The sequence below is a fragment of the Miniopterus natalensis genome, chromosome 3 (genome assembly GCF_054644295.1).
Source record: "Miniopterus natalensis isolate mMinNat1 chromosome 3, mMinNat1.hap1, whole genome shotgun sequence".
In the NCBI taxonomy this organism is placed as follows: Eukaryota; Metazoa; Chordata; class Mammalia; order Chiroptera; family Miniopteridae; genus Miniopterus; species Miniopterus natalensis.
Window position 1 is genome coordinate 81,996,348 of NC_142083.1, and position 22,150 is coordinate 82,018,497.

The window sequence follows — 22,150 nt, forward strand, 5'->3', positions numbered from 1 at the left end:
TGGAAAAGAGACTGTAGAAGGATCTAGAAGCAGTGGCACAGGAAACGGGTCGGGTAAGACTAGGATGGAAGGGAAGCCGGTTAGGAGGCGGCTGTTCCCGTCCAGGCAAGAGATGATTTGGTCCTGACGCAGAAGAGAGGAGAACGTGAAATGAAGCTGGCAGAACGTGGGGAGCCTTCTGGGGGAGCCGGGTGACAGCAGAAGAGAGGCACACAGGTGCCCTGCGCAGCGAGGAGGGAAACACACCTGTCACCCCGGGGACGAGTCAAGTGAGGATTTCGTGGCTGACCCAGCCCCCCAGGCTGGACAGCAGCTGTGGTCGGAGCAGCGTTCCCGCTCGCAGGGCTAAGCTGAGGCGGTGGGTCTGGTAGCCAGGGCCACCTGGGCACACAGCCTAGGCCGGGGGCCTCTGCAGGAGCCATCCCACCCAGCCGCGCTGACGCCGTGGGATTAGGGGGCTGAGCCGGGGCTTCTCGGAGCTGCTGTGCATCGGGGTCACCTGAGGAAGGGTTTCCCTGCTCTCCACTGCAGACCAAACACCTCAGGATCCCTGGGAGCGGGCCCTGGGGTCATATGTCTAAGACGTGCTTCCAGGTGATTCGAAGACGCAGCCTGGAGCCAGCCAGGTTTAGGGCTTAGAGGGAGGAGGGAGCCCAGCTCAGAAAACGCTGCCACCCTAAGCTCTCTTGGTCCGTGTGCAAAGGGTGACAGGCTGGGAGGTGATTTGAAAAGTGACTGGGAGGGCCCAGCCAGGCGTGGCTCAGCTGTTAAGCGTCGACCTAGGATCCAGGCGATCAGGGTTCAATTCCCGGTCAGGGCACACGCCCCTGTTGCGGGCTGCAGCCCATCAATGGCTCTCTCATCGTTGATGTTTCTATCTCTCTCTCCCTCTCCTTTCCTCTCTCTGAAATCAATAAAGATATGTAATATTTAAAAAAAAGAAAAAAAAAAAGTGACTGGGAGGGAGGATGGGATAGAAGAGGAACACAAATTAGGTGATTAAAAAAACCAAGCCAGAAAGCCACACTGCGAAAGGTTGACACGGTGAACACGATGAGCTGTCCCAAAGCCGTAACCTTAGGGGAGCTGGAGGACAGTGGAGCAGAAAAGGCCAGAGCAAGAGTGACGGCCTGCAGGGGAACCGCAGCACTCCTCCACTGGGCCCGAGTGTGTTCTAGGTGCGGGATTGAGACGTCAGGGATATGACAAGGGGAGGAAAATGTGCTGCTGTAACAGAATGACTATTTCTGGGGAATCTGCAGCCTTTTAAAATGTCTCTTGAGCATCCCCCAGGGCTACTGGGGTGGAAAGTTGTGAAAGAACAAGGCCTGTATATTCACACTTCACACGAGGCGCTGGCAGCTTTGTATTATTTTCTTTAAAAGTGTTTGGTTACTTAAGAAAGCCATACTTATTGTAGAAGAACTTGAGAAATACAGACAAGCAAAAGCAGAGCAAGACCAAAGCTACGATCCGCGCTCGCTCATAAAAGCACCCCGTGCGTGAATTTCTTTCCCGCTATCTTTCTTCTGCTCCTAGTGTGCACTTTTTCTTTTTGCACAAAAAGAGGATCATACTACATCTAGTTTTTTTTCTTCTTTTTTTTCTTTTTTTAAAATTTAATAATAGATTGGAAACATTTTTCCTATGTTAAAAAACACACACCCACAATCCTTTTTAACGACCACCTAGTGTTTCATTGTACATGTTTCAACACAGCTCAATTCCCTTTTAATAAGCATACAGGTGATTTCTGGTTTTTCATTTATAAGCATCATTGCAGAAACATCCTTGTCTATGCACCTTTCTGCAGTTAGCTGATTTTTGCTTTAGGATAGGTTGCTATATATACTCCAAACCACCCTGTGGTTAGTCCTTCGCTGAACCAACCAGTCCAAACTACTTTAAGCATTTTAAATTCTTCCTGCTCTTGGGCACCTAGTTCAAGCAGCAGATTCACGAAGGGGTTGGTTACATCAACTCAAAGAAAAATGAAACTCTGTCTGTGTGAGTGAGTCTTCCACTCTGCCAATGAGCAGCTTGAATCATTCCTTCCAGACAATTTGCTTTATAAATGCAAGGCCTGCCAAAGGGAACTTCCTAGAAATTAATCAGCTAAGGAAGGACCTCGACAGTTTGGCTTGGTTTAAATGGTTGTTCTGGCTGGGGACAGACTAGATCTTTTTAAAGGTAAAATTTCCAGAGCATTCCCAAGCCCCTCACTCCACTGAATTTCATGCCCTTTGGTCCTTGGTTTTCACCTGCCAAGGTCCAGCCCAGGCTCCTGATCTTCCTCACAGACCATCCCTCTCGTGCTCGGTAACCCTTTGCTCACAGGTGCTTTCTCCACCTGGAATTCCCTCCAGGTGTTACAAAATTTAGCCACTAAAATTGCAGGACCCCCAGTTCAATTTGAGCTTCAGATAAACAGTAAATGTTTTTAGGAGTTCTGCCAGTTGCTGAGTATATCTATTCCAATATATATTCCAGAAATAACCATGGAGTGGGTTCAGGGACCCACTGGACCACTGGGAAATGGACCTGAGCTAAAACTCCTGGTAGGTTGCCTGGCCTCCATAAGACTGGCTGGTGGACCACAGTGAGGTCTCAGGTCCCTGGGTCCCCTGGAGTTATGTCAATTCAGCGCCAGTGTCTAGTAGTCCCTGAAAGGAGGACTATTTCCTTTTTTCTGTTGCATAGTCACCCTGGTAAAAGGCTCCAGGTCCCTTTGGGGAAAGGCTGGGAGAAAGATGAACAATATATTTTTTTGGCAGCGCAGTGTGGTCCTTCCTCAAGGGAACCCAGCCTCCCTTTCATTTGAGGGGTTCTGGGCCTGTTAACTGGCTCAAGTCTGGAATTAATTGAGGGGCCATGACTCTCTGTTTTGGTGATTCAAGTCAGACTTATGTTCACTCAACCTAAAACTCTTCTGTTTATGTGGATCAAGTAAGAATTTAGTATTCTGCCCATCTATTTGTTTTCTAGTTACACTGTGATCAGCCAGCCAATGTCACCCGTCTCTGTGAGTCAGTCTATTCTGATTGCCATCCATTACTGTAACCACACCCACCCTGCCTTTGGTGAGTAAGTACTGCCACTTGGCCCCTAACACCCCAGGATCCAAATATTCCCATTGAGTTCAGGGATCCGAGCTTAGCAGCACAGTTCCCACTGTAATTGCTGACATACAGAGAGGAGCCACCACAGAATTTTTCCAGGAATCTATGCCTCTCCTCACAGATTTATTTTCATCTTCCAGGGAGATGAGCTAGTCTGATCTGCTAAATCCACTCTGATGTTTCAGTCTCCCTGAGCTTTTGACTACCTTCCCCTATAGTACACCAAAGCAGCTCTGGCCCTGAAATTCATCTGGCGTAGGCAACTCTTGCCCCATGTTTCAGCCAACCTACCAACCAAGCTGTTAAAGCCATATATATATATATATGTTTTTATTGATTTTAGAGAGAGAGAGCGAGGGAGAGAGAGACAGAAACATTGATGAGAGAAACGTCCATCGGCTGCCTCCTGCACGCCTGCTACTGGGATTGAGCCCACAACCAGGGCCTGTGCTCTGACCAGGAGTCAAACAAGTGACCTCTAGGTGCATGGGATGATGCTTAATTCACTCTTTAACCCCCCAAGAGGCAACATGAAATCCAGAATCTCTACTGAGTCGCCCCATGTCGATAAATTCAGCCTGACCCAGCTTTACATTGTTTCCACCATGATGCTATGCCCTTAATATCTGTTCCCACGCATATTCCCCAGATTTCTGTCTATAAATGAGAGAAAGCCACGTGGTTCTTTTGGCGTGTGGTGTCCCTTCTCGTGGGTCACACTCTGAACCTCACCCTTCGGGATCTTCTGGGACTTGAGTCTAGTATTAGGTTTAAAAGCAAAGCAGGGTGGTCGGGTGGGTCTTGGGGAGAATCAGCAGCGTGTTGCCAGGAAGCCGCCTCAGGGGAGATGGTTACGGCTTCTCGGAGCAAAGCAGGATTAAGCTCCCCAGACCTGTGGTGGGGTGTGGTGGGTGGGACGGGTGGAAGGGCTGTTTCTACTAGCAAAGGAAACTCGGCTAAATTTAGGGGTCTCGTGCCCCAGATTCATTGGGAGCTGCTCAAATACCCCCATTTCAATTTTCAGGGTTTCATTCCTTCCAATCAGTGCCCTCACTTAAACAGCAGCCGCTCTGGGATGCGTCTTAAGCTTGATTTGCACTGTGACTCATCTCTCCAGATGAACCCCGGGTGTGTTTTCTGCCATCCTGGCCCGGCGGGAGGCACAGGAGAGGAGCCTCCAGAAGCCTCCAGGTGGTTCCTGCAGAGCCTGAGCTGAGCCTAAGTCCGGCTCATCTTTGTCTTTCCTCACTTTCTCCAGCTCGCTTAGGAGTAGCTGGCAATCGCATGGCACTCTTCAGTGTGACTAAAGTCTTCTAGGGTCTCAATACACGGTCTCCCAGAACCTTGCCTTTTTTAAGTATTTGATTAGGGGAATCCAATATTTGGGACATAGTTACACTAAGGAATTATTCATTGTTTATTTGAAATTGAAATTGAACTAGGTGTGCTGTATGTGATCTGGCCGCTCGCCCTACCTGAGGAAATCTCTGTGTCTTCTGAAATCTTAGCTCTAAGTGCTACATTCTTGAAAGATTGCCCAGGTGGAAGTTTTACATTTATTTATTTACTGAGCTGTTTATTTATACCGTTTATTGACCACTAGTGATGTGCCAGACACCGCTCTAAGTGCTTTCTGTGGATGACTCACTTAAGCCTAATTATAGCTCAGAGGTGGACACTATTACTACTCTCATTTTATAGACGGACAACCTGAGCCTCAGATAGGAAAATAATTTGCCCAGAGGAGTTGGGATTTTACTCTAGACAGTCAGGAACCTGGGCTCACATGGATAATGCCGTGCAACTCTGTGGCCTCTTCCACCAGAAGCTTCCCTAGTGCTGTGTGTGGGCATCTAATGCATTGTTGTCTGTCTGTATTGCCAGCTGTGAGATTGCTGGTTGTCAGTAGCAATTATGTCTCACTTATCACCGCACCCCAGTGTCAGGAAACTGTTATTTAAAAGAGTGTTTTTATTATTCAGCCTTAAAAAAGAATGAAATTCTGACATGTGCTACGGCATGGCTGAACCTTGAAGATGCTATGCCAAGAAAACTAAGGCAGTCACGGAAGGACAAATACCGTATGATTCCACTAATATGAGATTCCGAGTGTAGTCAACTCCATAGAGATGGAAGGTAGAATGGGGGGGGCCAGGGCTGGGGGTAGGCGAGAGGTGGGGAGTTAGTGTTTAATGGACACAGTCTCAGCTTGGGGTGAGGAAAGTGCTGGCGACGGATGGCTGAGAGGGTTGCACAGCCATGTGAATGTCGCAGAACTGTACACTTAGAAATAGCTAAAACTGAAAATTTTATGCTATGTATATTTTACCATAAAAGTAGTAACAGACGTTGTAGAAGACAGCATGGAATATCCTCAAAAAACTAAAGAAAGCACTACCATATGATCATATATATATATGATCATATATATATATATCCAAAGGAAATGGTATATGTATATATACCTTGTAAATATATATCCAAAGGAAATAAAATCAGGATCTTCAAGAGATACCTGCACCCCCATGTTCCCTGCAGCACTATTCAGGGTAACCAGGGCATGGAAACAACTCAAGTGTCTGTTGAGGGACGGATGGATACAGAAACTTTCGTATGTACATACAAGGAATAGTATTCAACCTTAAAAAAGAAGAAAACCCTGCCATTTGCAACATGGATAAACCTGGAAGACATTATGCTAAGTGAAATAAGCCAGCCACAGACAGACAAATACTGTATGATCACTTATATGTAGAATCTAAAAAAAATTAACTGATAGAAGCAGAGGGTAAAGCGGTGGTGCCAGGGTTTGGGAAATGGGAAAATGCTGGTGAAAGGGTACAAAGTGTCAGTTATACAGGATTAATAAGCTCTGGGGGTCTAATGTACAGCCTGGTGATGAGTTGCACATGTGAAATAAGCTAAGACAGTAGATCTTAATTGTTCTCATAAAAATGGCAACTGTGTGAGGCAATGGGTGTGTTCATTTGCTTGGTTATGATAGTGACTTCACAATGTATGTGTGTATCAGAATATCACCTTGTATAACCTTAAATGGATACCAATTTAATGTGTTAATTATACTTCAGTAAAGTTGGAAAAAACATTATATTTCTAGCACAGGAGGTAAAGAATCCAGGCGCAGAGTTGGATAGTGTCTCATTTAGCAGCGGTGGGACTTCGGGCTTGTCATTTCTCTTCAGTTTCAGTGAGGTGATGGCTGACAATGCACATGTCTTCAATGAGTTGGGAGGAATGAATGGCATAAAGTCTGCAGAGCCCTTTGCCCAGTCTTGCCTTTGATTGCACAGTAAAATCACTGGGGGTGGGCGTAGGGGTCATTTTTAAGGCCACCGATGCCCACATTCTCACAGACCATTAAATCAGATATCTGACATTGTGTCTTTAAAACTTTCTATTATGAAAAGTTTCAAATGTACACAATAATAATATATTTCCCACACACCCATGATCCACATTTGAGGTCTATCAAGTGGAATCAATCATCGGCAGAGACACAGAAGGACAAATACTGTATGAAAAGCATCAGAATATATATATCTTTTAAAATTAAAAATTATCAGGATAGCATGATACCTGGTACATAGTACTTGCTCAACAAATCCAGCTGTTATTATGACTTTTATTCCCCTTCTCATTATGAATTTGGTTGCTTAGGAGCCTTGCCTTGGAGAGAGACGCTCTGAATAGGAGAGGAGCCTATTGATTCTGCTAGTAATGGATGGCCCCTACTTAAATGCTACTGAGAAGGTTTGCTTCTTCTGTGAACCATCCTTGAAGCATCTTTCTTTGCAAATGGAAAGAAATCCATTCGAACGGGTAATAACTTTAGTTTTTTAACTACCACACTGCAGTGGAATCAGACAGAAAGGTAAGATAAAGAGAAATAAGTAGCATGGGGAATATCGAGAGGAGACAGAATTTGCTAGGCCTCCTGAAAAGTGCTTTTAATCTAGCGATGATCAGCTCCGGCCTTCTCCACCTACGCAGCCCGGGCAGACATCACCAATCAATCAACGCTCCCTTTCCCACTGAACGCTGTGGCTGCACGGAATCCTCCTTAAGACGATGCTCCAGGTGCCCACCCACAATCAATGTGGGCCAGCATAAGAGAAGAGACCTATTTTTTATTCCTTTTGTGCTCTTTTTTTTTCGGTGTCCTAGGTAAGCAATTCTACATACCAAGAAAGAAGAACTTGCTGAGAGACAGAAACAACTGCCTTAACCTTCCTCAAAATCCACCACAAAAGAGAATTAATCCCCGTGGTGTTATCACAGGGCCACGGGCCATTCGAAGATGTGGAGCCATAGCATCCACCCAAAAGGAGCAAAAGGAAATCTGTAAAACCCCAGGCTGGGCCTGGCTTGCTGCTCGGCGTTGGCAACTGGTTTGAAATAAGTGTCCCAATGCTCTTTTGGTTACAAAAAATTAGCTTTGCCTCATGCTGCCAAGTAGCTCTGGGTCTAAATGTGTATTTTTCCACTTTTAAGTTGAAGCAGAAAAAAAAAAAAAAAAAAGGAAAGAGAGTTCAAGAAGAGATTAGGGGGATTAGGGGGGTCAGGGGGTCCATGGAACTAACCAGACCAGGGGCTGAAGATGGCAGTAACAGCAACAATGAAAATGTCCCCCATCTTCTCTCTTTGCCAGACCCTGGGCTAAGGTGAACTAAGTGGATTTCTCATTTCCTCTCACAAACAATCCTTCGAGATAGGTCCTGTATTTCTGCCTTTTACAGATGAAAGTCCTGGAAGCTCAGGGAGGTTAAGCAACCTGCTTCAGGTCACACAGTTTGCAAGTCATAGAGCTGTGGGGTTGGAACCCAGATACCTCTGATTAAGAAGCCGTGCTCTTGAAACTATGCAGTTCAGCCCAGCAGAGTCTTTTGTTCAGCATGAAAAGATGACTTCGAGGATTAAGCATCTCTCTTATCACCTCACTGAGGACAAAGACGAATTCTCCTTTGTATTTCCTATTGCGTAGCACAATGCCCGGCACAGAGACCATGCACATTTGGTTGAATTAGCATTTGGTCCAATTCGAGGCTTTCCAATTCAGCAGTGGGCTCTGCTTGCAGTGCTAGCAACTGGGGGTTTTCCTAAACCTTCTGTTGCTTTGTTTCGTTTTTAGATTCCACATGTAAGTGAAACCATACGATATTTGTCTTTCTCTTCCTGAGTTATTTCACTTCATAGAATACCCTCCAGATCATCCGTGCTGTTTCAAAGGGCAAGGTTTTATTCATTTTTATGGCTGTGCATATATACCACACCTTACTCGCCCATTCACCTATCGACGGGCACCAGGGAAGCTTCCCTATCTTGGCTGCTGTGGGTAATGCTGCAGTGAACATGGGAGCACATATCTTTTCGAATTAGGATCCTTGTCTTCTCTTGCTAAGTACCCAGAAGTGGAGTTGCTGGGTCATAGAATATATCTATTTTCAGTGTTTTGAGGAAACCCCACACTGTTTTCCACAGTGGCTGCACCAGTTTGCAGTCCCACCAACAGGGCAGAGCCACCAACAGGACAGAGGGTTCCCTTTTCTCTAAGTTCCCGCCAACACATGTCCTTTGTTGACCTTCTGAGAATAGCCACTTTGACTGGTGTGAGGTGGTATCTCATTGGACTTTTGATCTGCATTTCCCTGGCGACTGGTGATGCTGAGCATCTTCTCATATGTCTGTTGGCCATCTGTATGTCTCTTTGGAGAGATGTCTTTTTATGTTCTCAGCCCATTTTTCAATTGGATTGTTTATTTTTAATTTTTAATCATCATCTGAGGAAGTTTTTTCTTATTGATTTTTTTTTTTAGAGAGAGAAAGTGAAGGAGAGAAAGAAACATCGATGTGAGAGAGAAACAGCGATCGGTTGCCTCCCCTACACTCCCCACCAGGGTATCGAACCCACAACCTTTTGGTGTATGGGACGATGCTCTAACCCACTGAGCCACCCAGCCAGGGCTGGTAGTTCTGTTTTTTTGTTACTGAGTTGTATGAGTTTCTTATATATTTTGGATATCGATCCCTTATTGGAGATCTCATTTGTGAATATGTTCTCCTAGTCAGTAGGCTGCCTTTTGTTTTGTCGGTGATGGTTTCTTTTGCTGTGCAGCTTTTTAGTTTTCTGTAGTTCCATTTGTTTACTTTTTTCTTTTGCTTCCCTTCCTTGAGGGGACCTGTCCACAAAACAAAGCAAACAAACAGAACAAAAAACAGACTCACAGAAACAGAGCACAAAGGGATGATTACCAGAAGGGAGGCAGTGGGGGGCTGGGTGAAAAGGGGAAGGGGAATTTAGTCAATAATATCTTGGTAAGTTTACACGGTGACAGATAATTACTAGAATTAGCGGGGTGACCACACTGTAAGGTATAAAATATGTAGGCTCACTATATTGTACACCTGAAAGTAATATAACCAATTTTGATTGTATACCAACTTACTTAAATAAAAATATAAATTAAAAAAAGAAAGAAGTCAGAGAGGGGGAAAAAATCTTCTATTGTTTATCCTAGAACTAGAATGTGTATTGTCCCAGTGACTGTGTCACTTGCACTATTGGCTCATGCATTCAGTACATTTATTGAGCACCTGCTATGTGCGAGGCAGGATGGTAGTAGGTCAGCCACGAACAAGACAGACCCAACCCTTGCCTTTAGGCTTGCAGGCCACGGTAATGGTAACACGGGCGAGAGTGAAGGCTACAGAAGTGCCTGGGAGGGGTTTCTAACCCAGACCTGGGGGTCACGGAGAACACCGGGGAAGGCGGCGCAATGATATCTGCCCATACAATGCCAGCCGTGCAGCAGGCACTGATCTCAGAGGGTTACAGAGATCCCCTGCTCCATCCCCCTGCCCATCATGAGTGCATGAAGGGGACCTCGCACTACCAATGTTCGGGTGAAGAAATTCAAGCCCAGAAACATTAGGTGACTTCCTCCAGGTCAGGCCAGTGAGTGGCAGAGCTGGCTTCAAAGCCAGGATGTGACTATAATTTGACTCCTCTCCCCATGGACTGCCCTGATCTTTTGTCCCAGTGAGACCTGAAAAGTGAGGTGTCGTTAGCTTGGAAAAACAGGCTGTTTAAGCAAGAGGTGGCGGCAGCTGTGAAACCCAGATTGGGCAGCTCATCGGGGTCCAGAACTGTGGGAGGCAGAGAGGCAGGAGGGAGGGGTGGGGCTGGGCAGGAATCGGAGCTGAAGGCCTCTATAAGGCCCCAGCAGGGAGTCTGGCCTTTATCCTGAAGGCACCAATGAGCCATCAGAAGGTTTTGTCACCGGAGTGGCATGATCTGAGTCCTCCTCCCCAATGATCCCTCTGGCTACCGAGGGAGCTAATGAAGCAGAGAAAGTGCTCCATACCGAGGAAGGAACTATGTAGCAGGGCTGGGACCAGAGGGAGGCAAGTGGGGTGCCCAAGGCACTTGCACAGTGTCTCCTTAAATTTTGTGCCTTTTTTCTCACCTTGGGTGGCTGCTGTGAGAATCTAGGCCAAGATAGCATCAGCCAGACTCACAAAGGACATCAGAGACGCTGGAAGCTCACAAAAATGGAAACTCCCCTTCACCTCATGGGTATTTACGTTCATTTTTGACTGTTAACTAGTATCATTACCCAGTCTGTTTTAGCTTTGACATCAGAAGGGATGGGAACTTTTATGTGAAGGAATCTCTTTGAGGTTCAATAGCTCTTTTTTTTTAATTGATAGTGGAGTTGGGGGAGGCGGGAGAGGGAGGTGGGGAGGGCAGAGAGCACTGGAGAGGGAGGGAGAAAGTATAGGATTAGATTAAAAAAGAGAAAAACTTCTTTGTAAGAGTGGAGCCAAAGGATAAATAACAGAAGCAAATTCCAGCAGAGTGGAAAGAAAGCAAAATGCTACCTTGAAATGGAAGCTCCGTCTTAAATGTGTCCACTGGGCATTGCCAGCGTCACTGCAGTATGTGAGGACCTTCTGTGAGGACGTTGTTCACAGACACGTCCATCCTCAGCCACCTGTTGTCCAAAGGCCTTAGGAACCTGTAGGATTTGCTGAGACTTGTCCAACTTAGGCGCCCTTTCATCAGAAAAGATGACTGACGTTGCTCCATTTTTAAGAAGTTCCTAAAAATCATAAAGGTTAAAGTGTTTTTGGAGCTGATTTTAAACGTGCCCACCATGAGATGAAGGAGCCGAGTACAATATAATTTAAATCAACTACTCTTTGGAGATATTGACACCAAAGCGTGTGTGTCTGTAATCTGGGATTTTGAGCTGTGGAAGCTTCCAGGAGTTTCTTAGAAAAAATGGGGCCTGGTTTTACCTCTTCTTATTTATTTTTGTTCCTCTGGGCTGGACCCTGTGGTTGACCACACACCTGATTGGCTCAAACCTCAGTCTGCTTGTCTCCTGGCTGCACAACACACACAGCTGGATTTTTAAAGTCAATAATTTGCAGGCTGTAAGGTCACACCAGTCAGGGGTTGAATCCAGCTGGTCCATCACACAGCATCTCTGTGAACTTGAACAATTAGTTTCTCACCCTCCCCAAGTGTGAAATGGAGGATAATTATGGGACTGGGTTCCTAGGCTGGTGTAAGAATTAATTCAGTCACGAACTAGTGCATGTCAAATGCTCAGACCCATTCCTGGCACATGCAAAGGGCTTAAGAAACTGTAGTTCTTCGTGTCATTAACTATAAGCTTTGATAAAATTAAAAATAAAAACCCTGAAGCTTCACTTTTGTAAATTAAATGATTAAATATTATGAGGTGCAAGATATAAAATTTTATTAATACAGCACAAATGATTAAATATTAATAGATTAATATTATCAATATATATTAATTATATTATAAATATATATCTGATGATTAAGAATTAGACACTAAATGATTAAATGGGTTAAAATGAAATTAAATGAGTTAACACACACAAAGCCTTTAGAAGAGCACTCCATACACAGTAAGTACTTGAAATCCTAGTTATTATTCTAGAAACATGATTATTCCTGACCCATCTGGGTGACTCCTTCAAAGTCACATCATTTGGGGAGAGGAGATTATCAATCAAAGAAACAAGTTTGCGTTTCTTCACCTTAACAATTATACTTCAACCCACATTCTCTGTACCCTCGTCTGGTTTTCTGTTTTGTTCCTCGGCTGCTGTTAGTCCCAGGGAGGCAGAAAGGGCCTAGCAAACCCGAGGCTTCACCCAATGGTAGAAGCGCTTATTGCACCTAAGTTTTTGGATAATTTTTTATTTTGCTATAATTCAAATGCAGAGAACATACGTGTGTGTTAGTATTTGTGTGTGTTTCTGAAGCATTTGAGATGCCTTTTCACTCCTAAATACTGCAGTGTGTACTTCCTAAGAACAAGGTCATTCTTCTACATAACCACCTAGTTATCAAGGTCAAGAACATTGACGCACTGCTATTATCTATTCCACAGTTTACATTCAAATTTCATCAGAAATATTGGGTTCTTGCCCCTCCCATTCCAGGATCCAATCTGGGGTCACACATTCTATTTATGTGTTTGGCCTCTTTAATCTCCATTAATCTGGAACAGTTTCTGGTTCTCTCTTTGTGTTTCTTGACCTTGACATTTTGCACAGCACAGCCACTGATTTTGTAGAATAATTCTCAACTTGGGTTTGTCTGATGTTTCTTCGTATACAGGTTATACATTTTTGGCAGGAAGATCCCTGAAGCATCGTCTATTGTTTGTCTCAAGCATCTTGGAGCTTAAATCAGGAGGGGTTGCATCTGGCTGCAAATAACAAAAGACTCAACTAACAGTGGCCTCAGAGTGAGGGGCGTGGGGCACCTGATCCAGGTCGCATCCTGGGACCTTTCCTTTTTCTACTCTGCCACCCTGGGTGTATTGTTGTATGTGTCCACATGCTAACTGAACATGACAAGAGGCTTCAAGAAGATTGAGGGGGAGGTAAAAATCGTTCCCTACGTTCATCTTAACAAGGCTAACTTGTTTATTAGGATGAGAACAAAGCTGTAATTAATACGTCGATATATTTTACAGCCACACATGACTGAGTGGATGGATTTTGAGCTTGCTTTCCCAGAAGCAGAACCTAAGACGAGGATTTGGGGCGGGGGGGAGTGGAGGAAGCATCAGTCAGGGCGAGGGAGACAGAGCAAGGAACGCACAGGAGCCAATATTGGGGTATTGCTGTGCCTCTGTGGGCACCTAGGGCTTGGGCCCGCTGGGAAGCTTAGGGACATGCCTGGGAGTCACACCGCCAGACAAACGAAGAAGCTGGGGCCCTGATGCTCCCGCCCCGGCCACCCGCTGGAGGAGGGCTGGTCCGGGGCACATGCACAGGGCACATGCACACGCAGAATGTCCTCTGGCGGAGTCTCGGCCCTGCCGGTCGGCAGCCAGCCGCCTGCACGGAAACAGGAGGCGATGAGGGGCCACGGTGGAGCCAGGGCAGTGCCCCCTCTTCCTCCAGCCCAAATGGATGCAGCTTTACATGAGCACAGGGCTCCCTCTGCCCCTTGTCCCAGCCCAGCCTCCGCTGGGGGGCATTTGTCACTGTGCACATTGAGTCTTTGTCTTTCCTCTCCTGATTTCAACACCTAAGGCATGAGGCCATGGCCTCTCCTTTAACGTATGTTTTTTCGCCACCTGCCCTTGCCTTTTCTGTTTCTCCCACGGAGGCAGCGCTGCTGCGTGGCCACGTGCGGGCTTGGAGGAGGCAGACGGGGCAGGGGAGCCTCACCTTCCGCGGCCTCAGCTCCCTCATGCGCATGTTCACAAGTGACCGTGAAAACGCCACGAGTATTTATTTGGGGGTTATAAGTTTATTTTAGCGAGTAGGCAAATTCACAGATACAGAATCGCAAATAATGAGGATTGACTTCAAATCAGTAAATCAAATATTTATGGAGCATTTGCTGTGATACATGAAAATATAAGGCCCACCTCTTGTGCCTTTGCATAAAATATTACTGTTTGGTTTACTTTTATCTTAGTTTTTCCAGTTTGTAATTTTCAGCGTGATGATTCGAGTGATTTCATGAACTCATGGTCAAGGCAAAGACATTAAAATGACACCCAGCTATAAAGAGTGAAAGGTAACGTTATTCTTCACATTCTCGTTGCCCGAGATTCCAGTTAAGAGCTAATGGTTGGTGAGATAGAGATTTAAACACACCTGTGTGCCTACAAAAACACACTATTTTAAAAAGAAAACAGGTCACACAAAAACCTGAAATGGATGTTTTCAGTAAATTGCCAAACCCTCAGTAGACAAATGGATGAATGCACTGTGGTCCGTCCAGACACCGGAATATTACTGGGTGTTAAAGAGAAACGAGCTGCGGAGCCGGGGAGAGACTCTGAGGAAACGTAAATGCGTATGACTGAGTGAGAGACGCCAGTGACATGGCTCCATGCTGTGTGATGCCGGTTATGACATTCTGAAAATGGCAAAAATGGAGACAGTAAAACGATCCGTGGCTGCCAGGGGTTGGAGGGAAGGGAGGAATAAATAGGCAGAGCACAGAGGATTTTTAGGGCAGTGACACTATATGACACCGTAATGGTGGATACATGATACATTTGTCCAAACCCATAGAATGTACTAAATAAAGAGTGAATCCTAAAGCAAACTGTGGACTTTGCGTGATAACGGTGTATCAGTGTAGTTTTGTCTGTTGTGACAAATGTACCATTCTGGTGGGGGATGTTGGTAACGGGGGAGGCTACGCATATATGGAGGTGGGGGACACATGGCAAATCTCTGTAAGTTCTGTTCAATTTTGTTGTGACCCTAAATCTGCTCTAAAAAAGTCTTCTTTTAAAAAAGTAAATGGGATGACACTATACATTAAGCTTGCCCTTCTCTTTTAACGTTATATCTTGAATATCGTTTCATACGAGAACATAAAGACTCATATTGGTCTTTACCTCAGCTGCAAAGCATTTCCCAGCGTGGCCGCACCTGCCCTCCCACTGATGGACGGCTTTGCAGGCGGCTCCTTGTGTGATAGCACCCAAAGGTGTTTAGTGATGGACAATGAAACATCTTTGCGGCACTTTGGTGGGAGGTGGAACTCTGGGCCGGGGCTGAGAGCTGCCTCCCTGCCATCCCACAATCTGGGGTTCAGTTCCAGTTTAGCTGCTTGCTGTGTTATCTTGCACCCGTGAATTATCCCCTTTATGCCTCTTCTTCCTCATCTGCAAAATGGGAACATTGATAATCCTTACCGAGTCATAAGCGTTTGTGAGAAAATCCACCCCTTAGCACAGTGCTTAACAAACAGTGCTCAGTATTGGATAATATGCATATCTCTCTGGACTCTGGGTAGAGCCCAAGAGAGGATAGTGTTGTGAGGAGAGCATAGACTAAGAAGGAGCTAATATGTATAAAGTGCTTAAAACGGTGTCTTGCCATCTCCTAATTACTATATAAGAATTGTTGATTATTAGAGTATCTTAGAGGTAGAATTGCACAGCCCAAGCGCCCATCAGTAGATGAGTGGATGAAAAAGCTGTGGGACCTTTACACCATGGAATACTATGCAGCTGTAAAGAAGAAGGGTCTCATACCCTTTGGGACAGTGTGGATGGACCTGAGAATATTATGCTAAGTGAAATAAGCCAGGCAGAGAGAGACAAACATCACACGATCTCGCTTATATGTGGAACCTAAAGAAGTTAAACTGATGAACAGAATAGATTCTGACATGGAAGCATAGATGAGACTGACGAATGTCAGAGGGAGGGAGGAGGGCGGGTGGGTGGAGGGGGAGAGAGTAACCAAAGAATTTACATGCATATATGCACAACCCAAGGACACGGACAATGGTGGGGAGAGGGACTGGGGAGGGGGGTGGGACGGGGTGGAATGGGTCATTGGGGAGATAAAGTGATATCTGTAATATTTTAAACAACAACAAAAAGATATGACCTACTGCCAAGTCACTCACCCTCACCCCACCCTCTAAAGCCCTCCAGAAAAAGGGTTCTACTAATTTCATTTAAAATTTTTTTTAAAATATATTTTTATTGATTTCAGAGAGAGGAAGGGAGAGGGAGAGAGAGATAGAAACATCAATGATGAATGAATCATTGATCGGCTGCCTCCTGCACGCCCTGTACTGGGGATCGAGCCCGAAACCCAGGCCCGTGCCCTGACAGGGAATCGAACCGTGACCTCCTGGTTCAACCACTGAGCCACGCCGGCTGGGGGTTCTACCAATTTCCATTCCCACTGATGCACCGAGATTGTCTTTTCCCCTACACCCTTGCCAGTACTGGGTGCTGCCAATCAGTTTAATTTTTGCTAACCTGACGGGCTCATTTTCCTTTACCAAAACTCTTAGAACTGGTCCTGTCCTAAAATCAGCAAGGATGGGCCTTTGAGAAGGCTGTAGGTGAACGAAAGCAGGATCCATTGCTCCTTCCGTCTCATTTGCCACACGCTCATTTAGGCTCTTTGGAAGATGAACAAATGGTTATCAGGGTGATTCTGAAAAGAAGAGGGAGCTGAGATCCTCAAACAGAACCCAGTGGTTTCCAGGGGAAGCGCTGATTTGATTGGCAACAAGACTCCTTCTGCCAGATGTCAGCAAATCATAGACATTCATTCAATTGAAAGCCAGCCCATTCAGCCTTTCTGGGCAACATATTCAGACAGAACCTGGCGCGCTTGGCTCAGGGTGGTGAACTAAATAGGACTTAATTTATATTGTAAAGTTGTTTATCTCTCTTTAAGCCCCTGGCTTTACTGCCATTAAATTTGATTGAGACGAGAGAGAGGAGAATGCAGCTTTAATAATGCATAGCCTGTCATCTTGGCCCTTTCTCTCTTCTCTCTAACTTTTAGTTGGAGGCTTGCCTTGTCTCTGTGTCTCTGTGTCTCTCCCACATGACTCTTGAGCCATAGCCTTGTCTCTCTTTTAAGCAATATTGCCTGAGCAGCGTTCGGATGGTTTCAGGTGGGACTGGCGGGTTTGATATCCACTTTCCCCAATGAGAGACTTTGGGGGCACCCTGGGGTCCTTACCCTTCTCTCCGGGAGCCACTATCAGCCAGTCAGCTGCCATATTGATAAGATTAGCTGGTAATTAACAGCCCAGCCAAACAGAGGAGATGACTCAATTAGCAGAATGTCACTGCATCTAATTTACTTTGCTTATCAGGGATTTATTCTCTAATGATGACAGGAAGAAGAGCAGGGCTATCTTCAGTGGAGGGGTCTGAAGGGTTTCAGAGCTTAAGTGTGGTCTAACCTCTCTCTGCCTGCTGGTTTGTCTGGCAGCAAGGAGGCTGCTAATGCCAATTTGGGGAAGTGACTGCCCTGATGCATGTGCCCAAGCTTGAGATAAAAGAGGTTGAATGACTCTCAGCGTCGAAGTAGTTGCTTAGATTACAAAGTCTTTGTTCCTTGTTTGTTATTTAAATCCCTCCCCTTTTTGAAAGCGAAACTGTTTATTATATTTATTTGATAAGAAAACTCCTTCCCTGGCTAGTTAGCTTCAGTCGTTGTAGCAGCAGCAGCAGCAGCAGCAAAGAACCACCTGCAATAATAATGTGATTTATTGAATCCTTTGGACACACCAGGCATTGTATTCAACCTTTTACACTGATGGATTACACCTAATCCCCTGAACCGGGGGTGGGCAAACATTTTCTTAAAGGACCAGAGAATAACTAGTTTAGCTTTGCAGACCAGATGTTTTCTGCTGCAACGACTCAGCTTTGCCACTGTATTAAGAAAGCAGTCATCGAATATCCGTAGATGAATGAGTGTAGCTGTGTTTCAATAAAGCCGCATTTACCGAAAGGGGTATTGGGGCCAGTTTGCACCAGAGTTTGCCAACACCTACTCTAAACCAGTGTTTCTCAAACTTCAGGTTGTGATCCATCGAGCCATAGAATCAATTTATATGTTGCAAAAATAATTTTTTTAAACATGAAATAAACCAAAGTAGAATAAAAACTTTGTGAGTGCATCACTGCTAATACGAATAACTCCTATTTTGTGAAATTTTAATTTCAGATATGTACATATATATGCACCCATGTAGGCTTGTGTGTGTGTATATTTGTGTGCATGTATGTTCTGGGTTTTGATTAAAATATATACCTTATTATGTAAAATAACCACAAAAGTTTGAAAAATACTGTTCCTACAGTTGAAGAAACAGAGGCAAAGAAAGACATTAAGGGCCTTGGCCAAAGTCACACAGGCCAAGGGGCTGGGATTCAGATGATATGAGAACCCACCACCCCTCACAGTAACAGGTTCCTGGTGGCGGGGGGCAGAGCCTGAGGGAGGGAGCTAAAGGCACAGCTCGTCTAGCAGGTGCTTTATTCTAGGGCAGCAAGCATTTGAGATGTGCTTCTCCTCGCCCACTTTGGAAATATTAATGACACTCAAATGATGACAAGTCCTTCCAGCCGGAGGAAAACAAAGGAAAGCAAGGGACAGGCAAATTCCACAAATCGAATGGATTCCTGCTAAAGCAAACTGAATGTCTTTTCCCCCTTCTTGTCTTTCCATCGCAATTTCTATTTATCACAGTGTATTTTCCCCCCAACATATTTTAGAAAGTCAGTTGGAATTGATTTGAGACTCTAAACAGCCTCTTGAATGAAAAAGCAAAGTGTAACCTATTCCAACAGGCCCTCTTCCTTAATCTAGTAACCAGTGAGATGCAATTTAAATGATAATGTTAACAAAAATGGGAGAAAGGCAATGCTACTCCGTCAGAGTGTGTGTGTGTGTGTGTGTGTGTGTTTTACCCCCACTGAAAAGACAAATGGCTGAGACATTTATATCCGCAGCACCTATTAGGGAGAAAATGCTCAACCCATTAATTTCGTCGCCGTGGTGCTGAATATGAAGTGGGAAGGAAGTTCCTGATGCAGCCACAGGACTCCCGCAGTTCACACAAGAGGAAGGCCAGCCGAGAGGAGCCTACAGCGAAATCCAAGGTTTTCCAAGACGATTGCTCCCCTAACTTTCACCGGGGGGTTGCAGAACAAGTGTTCCTCTAAGTGAGACTCCTTGGAACATTTCCTCTTAGAGTGAGACTTGAGAGTTGCTTTGTAAGTTTGTTTTTAAGGCCAACCCTCCTTATGTTGTTTGCTGATCGATCTGAAGACAGGTCTCCCTGGCAACTGTGTTTTACACAGGGGATGGACGATGCATACAGAACACAGAACTTAGAGTTAGCAGACATAATGTAGGTAAATGTTAGTTTCGGTAAGGAAAAAAAAACAATAAATGAAAGGAAGCATATTAGGATTTAAAAATAAAGTATAAATGACCTAACAAGACTGCAATTACTTTATAATGGTATTTTTTCCAGCCTTTTGTGTGTGTTTGTGTGTACGTATGTGTGCTTTGGACAGGAAACTTTACAACCCTCCATAATTAACATCTTAGTAAGGAAAGCTAAAATGTAAGACAGAAAGTGTACCTATCAGTACTTCATTTACCTTGTGCTGTCGTGCCCCAGAATCTGGGATTAGGTTCAACAACCAGGCATGCTTAGAAGAGGGGCCCAGACGGCCTCCATGCCAAGGCCTCCCCCAGAGCACCTGGGGTAGCGACACCATGCCGTGAGCCTCTTATACATGCCTCGCAGGTTTCTGCATACCAAGGCTCTGATGGCAAGAAATCCAGAATAGAGACCCCCACTCAGCCTATAACTTCTAGGGCTGTGCCTTCAAGTCCAGAGCTTTGCTAGAAACACATTCTCGTTAGCCAACAAACTCAGATTCTCCCATGACCCCCAGGTCACGTGTGGCTCAGGGAACTTGGAAAACTGCCTGTATTATGTATGCCTGTTAATTGATTTTATTTATACATATACGAATTATATACATGCACATACATCTGTACACAGATATTATTTTGTATAAGTACATGTATAATATATATGAACATATATATATGGTCAAAGCTATATATGCATATACTTTAGAGCCAAGGGTTCTGCAAAGCTTGCTATGAAAACAGAGCAGAAACCTGCTTCCCCTCCTTTCTTCCCATTTCCCTTCCTCCAGAGCAACCATTGCGGACTCTTTTTGATGATTCTTTTGGTACCTCCAGATATCTAAGTAACATGCTCATAATCTTACATATTGATCTGCCATGTTTAGGCACTAGCTATTGTCTTTCTCTCAAGAAAAATGAGAAGCTAGCTCTCTGGCCACCCACTCCCTGCTGTCACCATCCACACACACACACACACACACACACACACACACACACACACACACACAATACACACTTCCTGTCTCTGAATCTTCTCAATGAGTTTTAATAGTTCAATATTCATTTTTTTTCATGTCATGACCAAATGGCTTCCAGAGTGGAACCATGTAATATATATTCAAAGATTTTAAAAAAGATTTAAAAATTTTAAATTATAGTTGATGTACAATATTAGATTAGTTTCAGTGATTAGACATTTACATAACTTACGAAGTTATCACCCCAATAAATCTATATACCCATCTGACACTATATATAGTTATTACAATATTATTGACTATATTCCCTGTGCTGTACTTTACATCCCTGTTACTACTCTGTAACTGCCAATCTGTACTTCTAAATCCCTTCACCTTTTTAACCAACCCTCCCTACCCACCTCCCATCTGGAAACCATCAAAATGTCCTCTGTATCTATGAGTCTGTTTCTGTTCTTCTTCTTCATTTATTTTGGTTTTTAGATCTCGCATGTAAGTGAAATCATATGGCATTTGTCTTTCTCTGTCTGACTTATTTCACTCAGCATAGTACACTCTACGTCCATCCATGTCGTTGCAGATGGCAAGGCCTCATTCTCTCTTATGGCTGAGTCGTATTCCATTATATAGATGCACCACTTCTTTATCCAGTCATCTATTTATAGACAGTTAGGCTGCTTTCATATCTTGACTGTTGTAAACATGCTGCAATGAACATAGGGATGCATATGTCTTTTTGAGTTAGTGGTTTTGGTTTCTTCAGATAAATACTCAGAAGTGGAATTGCTGGGCATTTCTTTGTCTCTTGTTATAGCCTTTCTTTCAAAGTCTGTTTTGTCTGGTATAAATATTGCTACTCCATATATATATATATTTTTTTTCATTCTCATTTTTATGAAATATCTTTCCATTCCTTTACTTTTAGTCTGTGTGTCTTTCCTTTTTTTCTTTTTAATTTATTATTATTTTTTAAAATTATCTTTATTGTTGAAAGAATTACAGATGTCTCCCCTCCACCCCCAGGCCTTTCTCCATACTGATGTCTGTGACCATAGGTTATGCATTTATGCACATAAATTCTTTGATTAATCTCTCTCCACCTACTCCCCCCCCCCCCCAGTCTCCCCTCTGAGATTCTCAATCTGTTCCATGTTTCTATGCCCCTGGATCTATTTTGTTCATCAGTTTATTTTGTTCATTATATTCCACATATGAGTGAGGTCATGTGGTACTTGTCTTTCTGTGACTCCCTTATTTTGCTTAGCATAATCCTCTCCAGTTCCACCCAAGATGTCCCAAAGGGTAAGAGATCCTTCTTTTTTACAGCTGCGTAGTATTCCATGGTATAAATGTCCCACAGCTTTTTTATCTACTCATCTAACTGATGGGCACTTGGGCTGTTCCCAGATCTTAGCTATTGTAAATTGAGTATCCTTATAATCAGAGTTTTGAACTCTACATCTGGTAGATTGTTTGTCTTCATTTTGTTTAGTTATTTTTCTGAAGTTTTGTTCTGTTCTTTTTTTTTTTAAATTTTATTTTTGTTTAAAATATTTGTTCTGTTCTTTTATTTGGGACATGTTCCTTTGTCTCCTCATTTTGTCTGCCTCCCTGGGTTTGTTTCTATGTATTAGGTAGAGCTGCTACATTTCCTGGTCTTGATAGAGTGGCCTTATGCAGAAGGTGTCCCCTGCGGCTCAGTGGCACAGCCTCCCCAGTCATCTGAGTTGAGCACTCCACGTGTGCCCCCGTGTGAGCTGTGTGCACCTTCCTGTTGTAGCTGAGCCTTGACTGCTG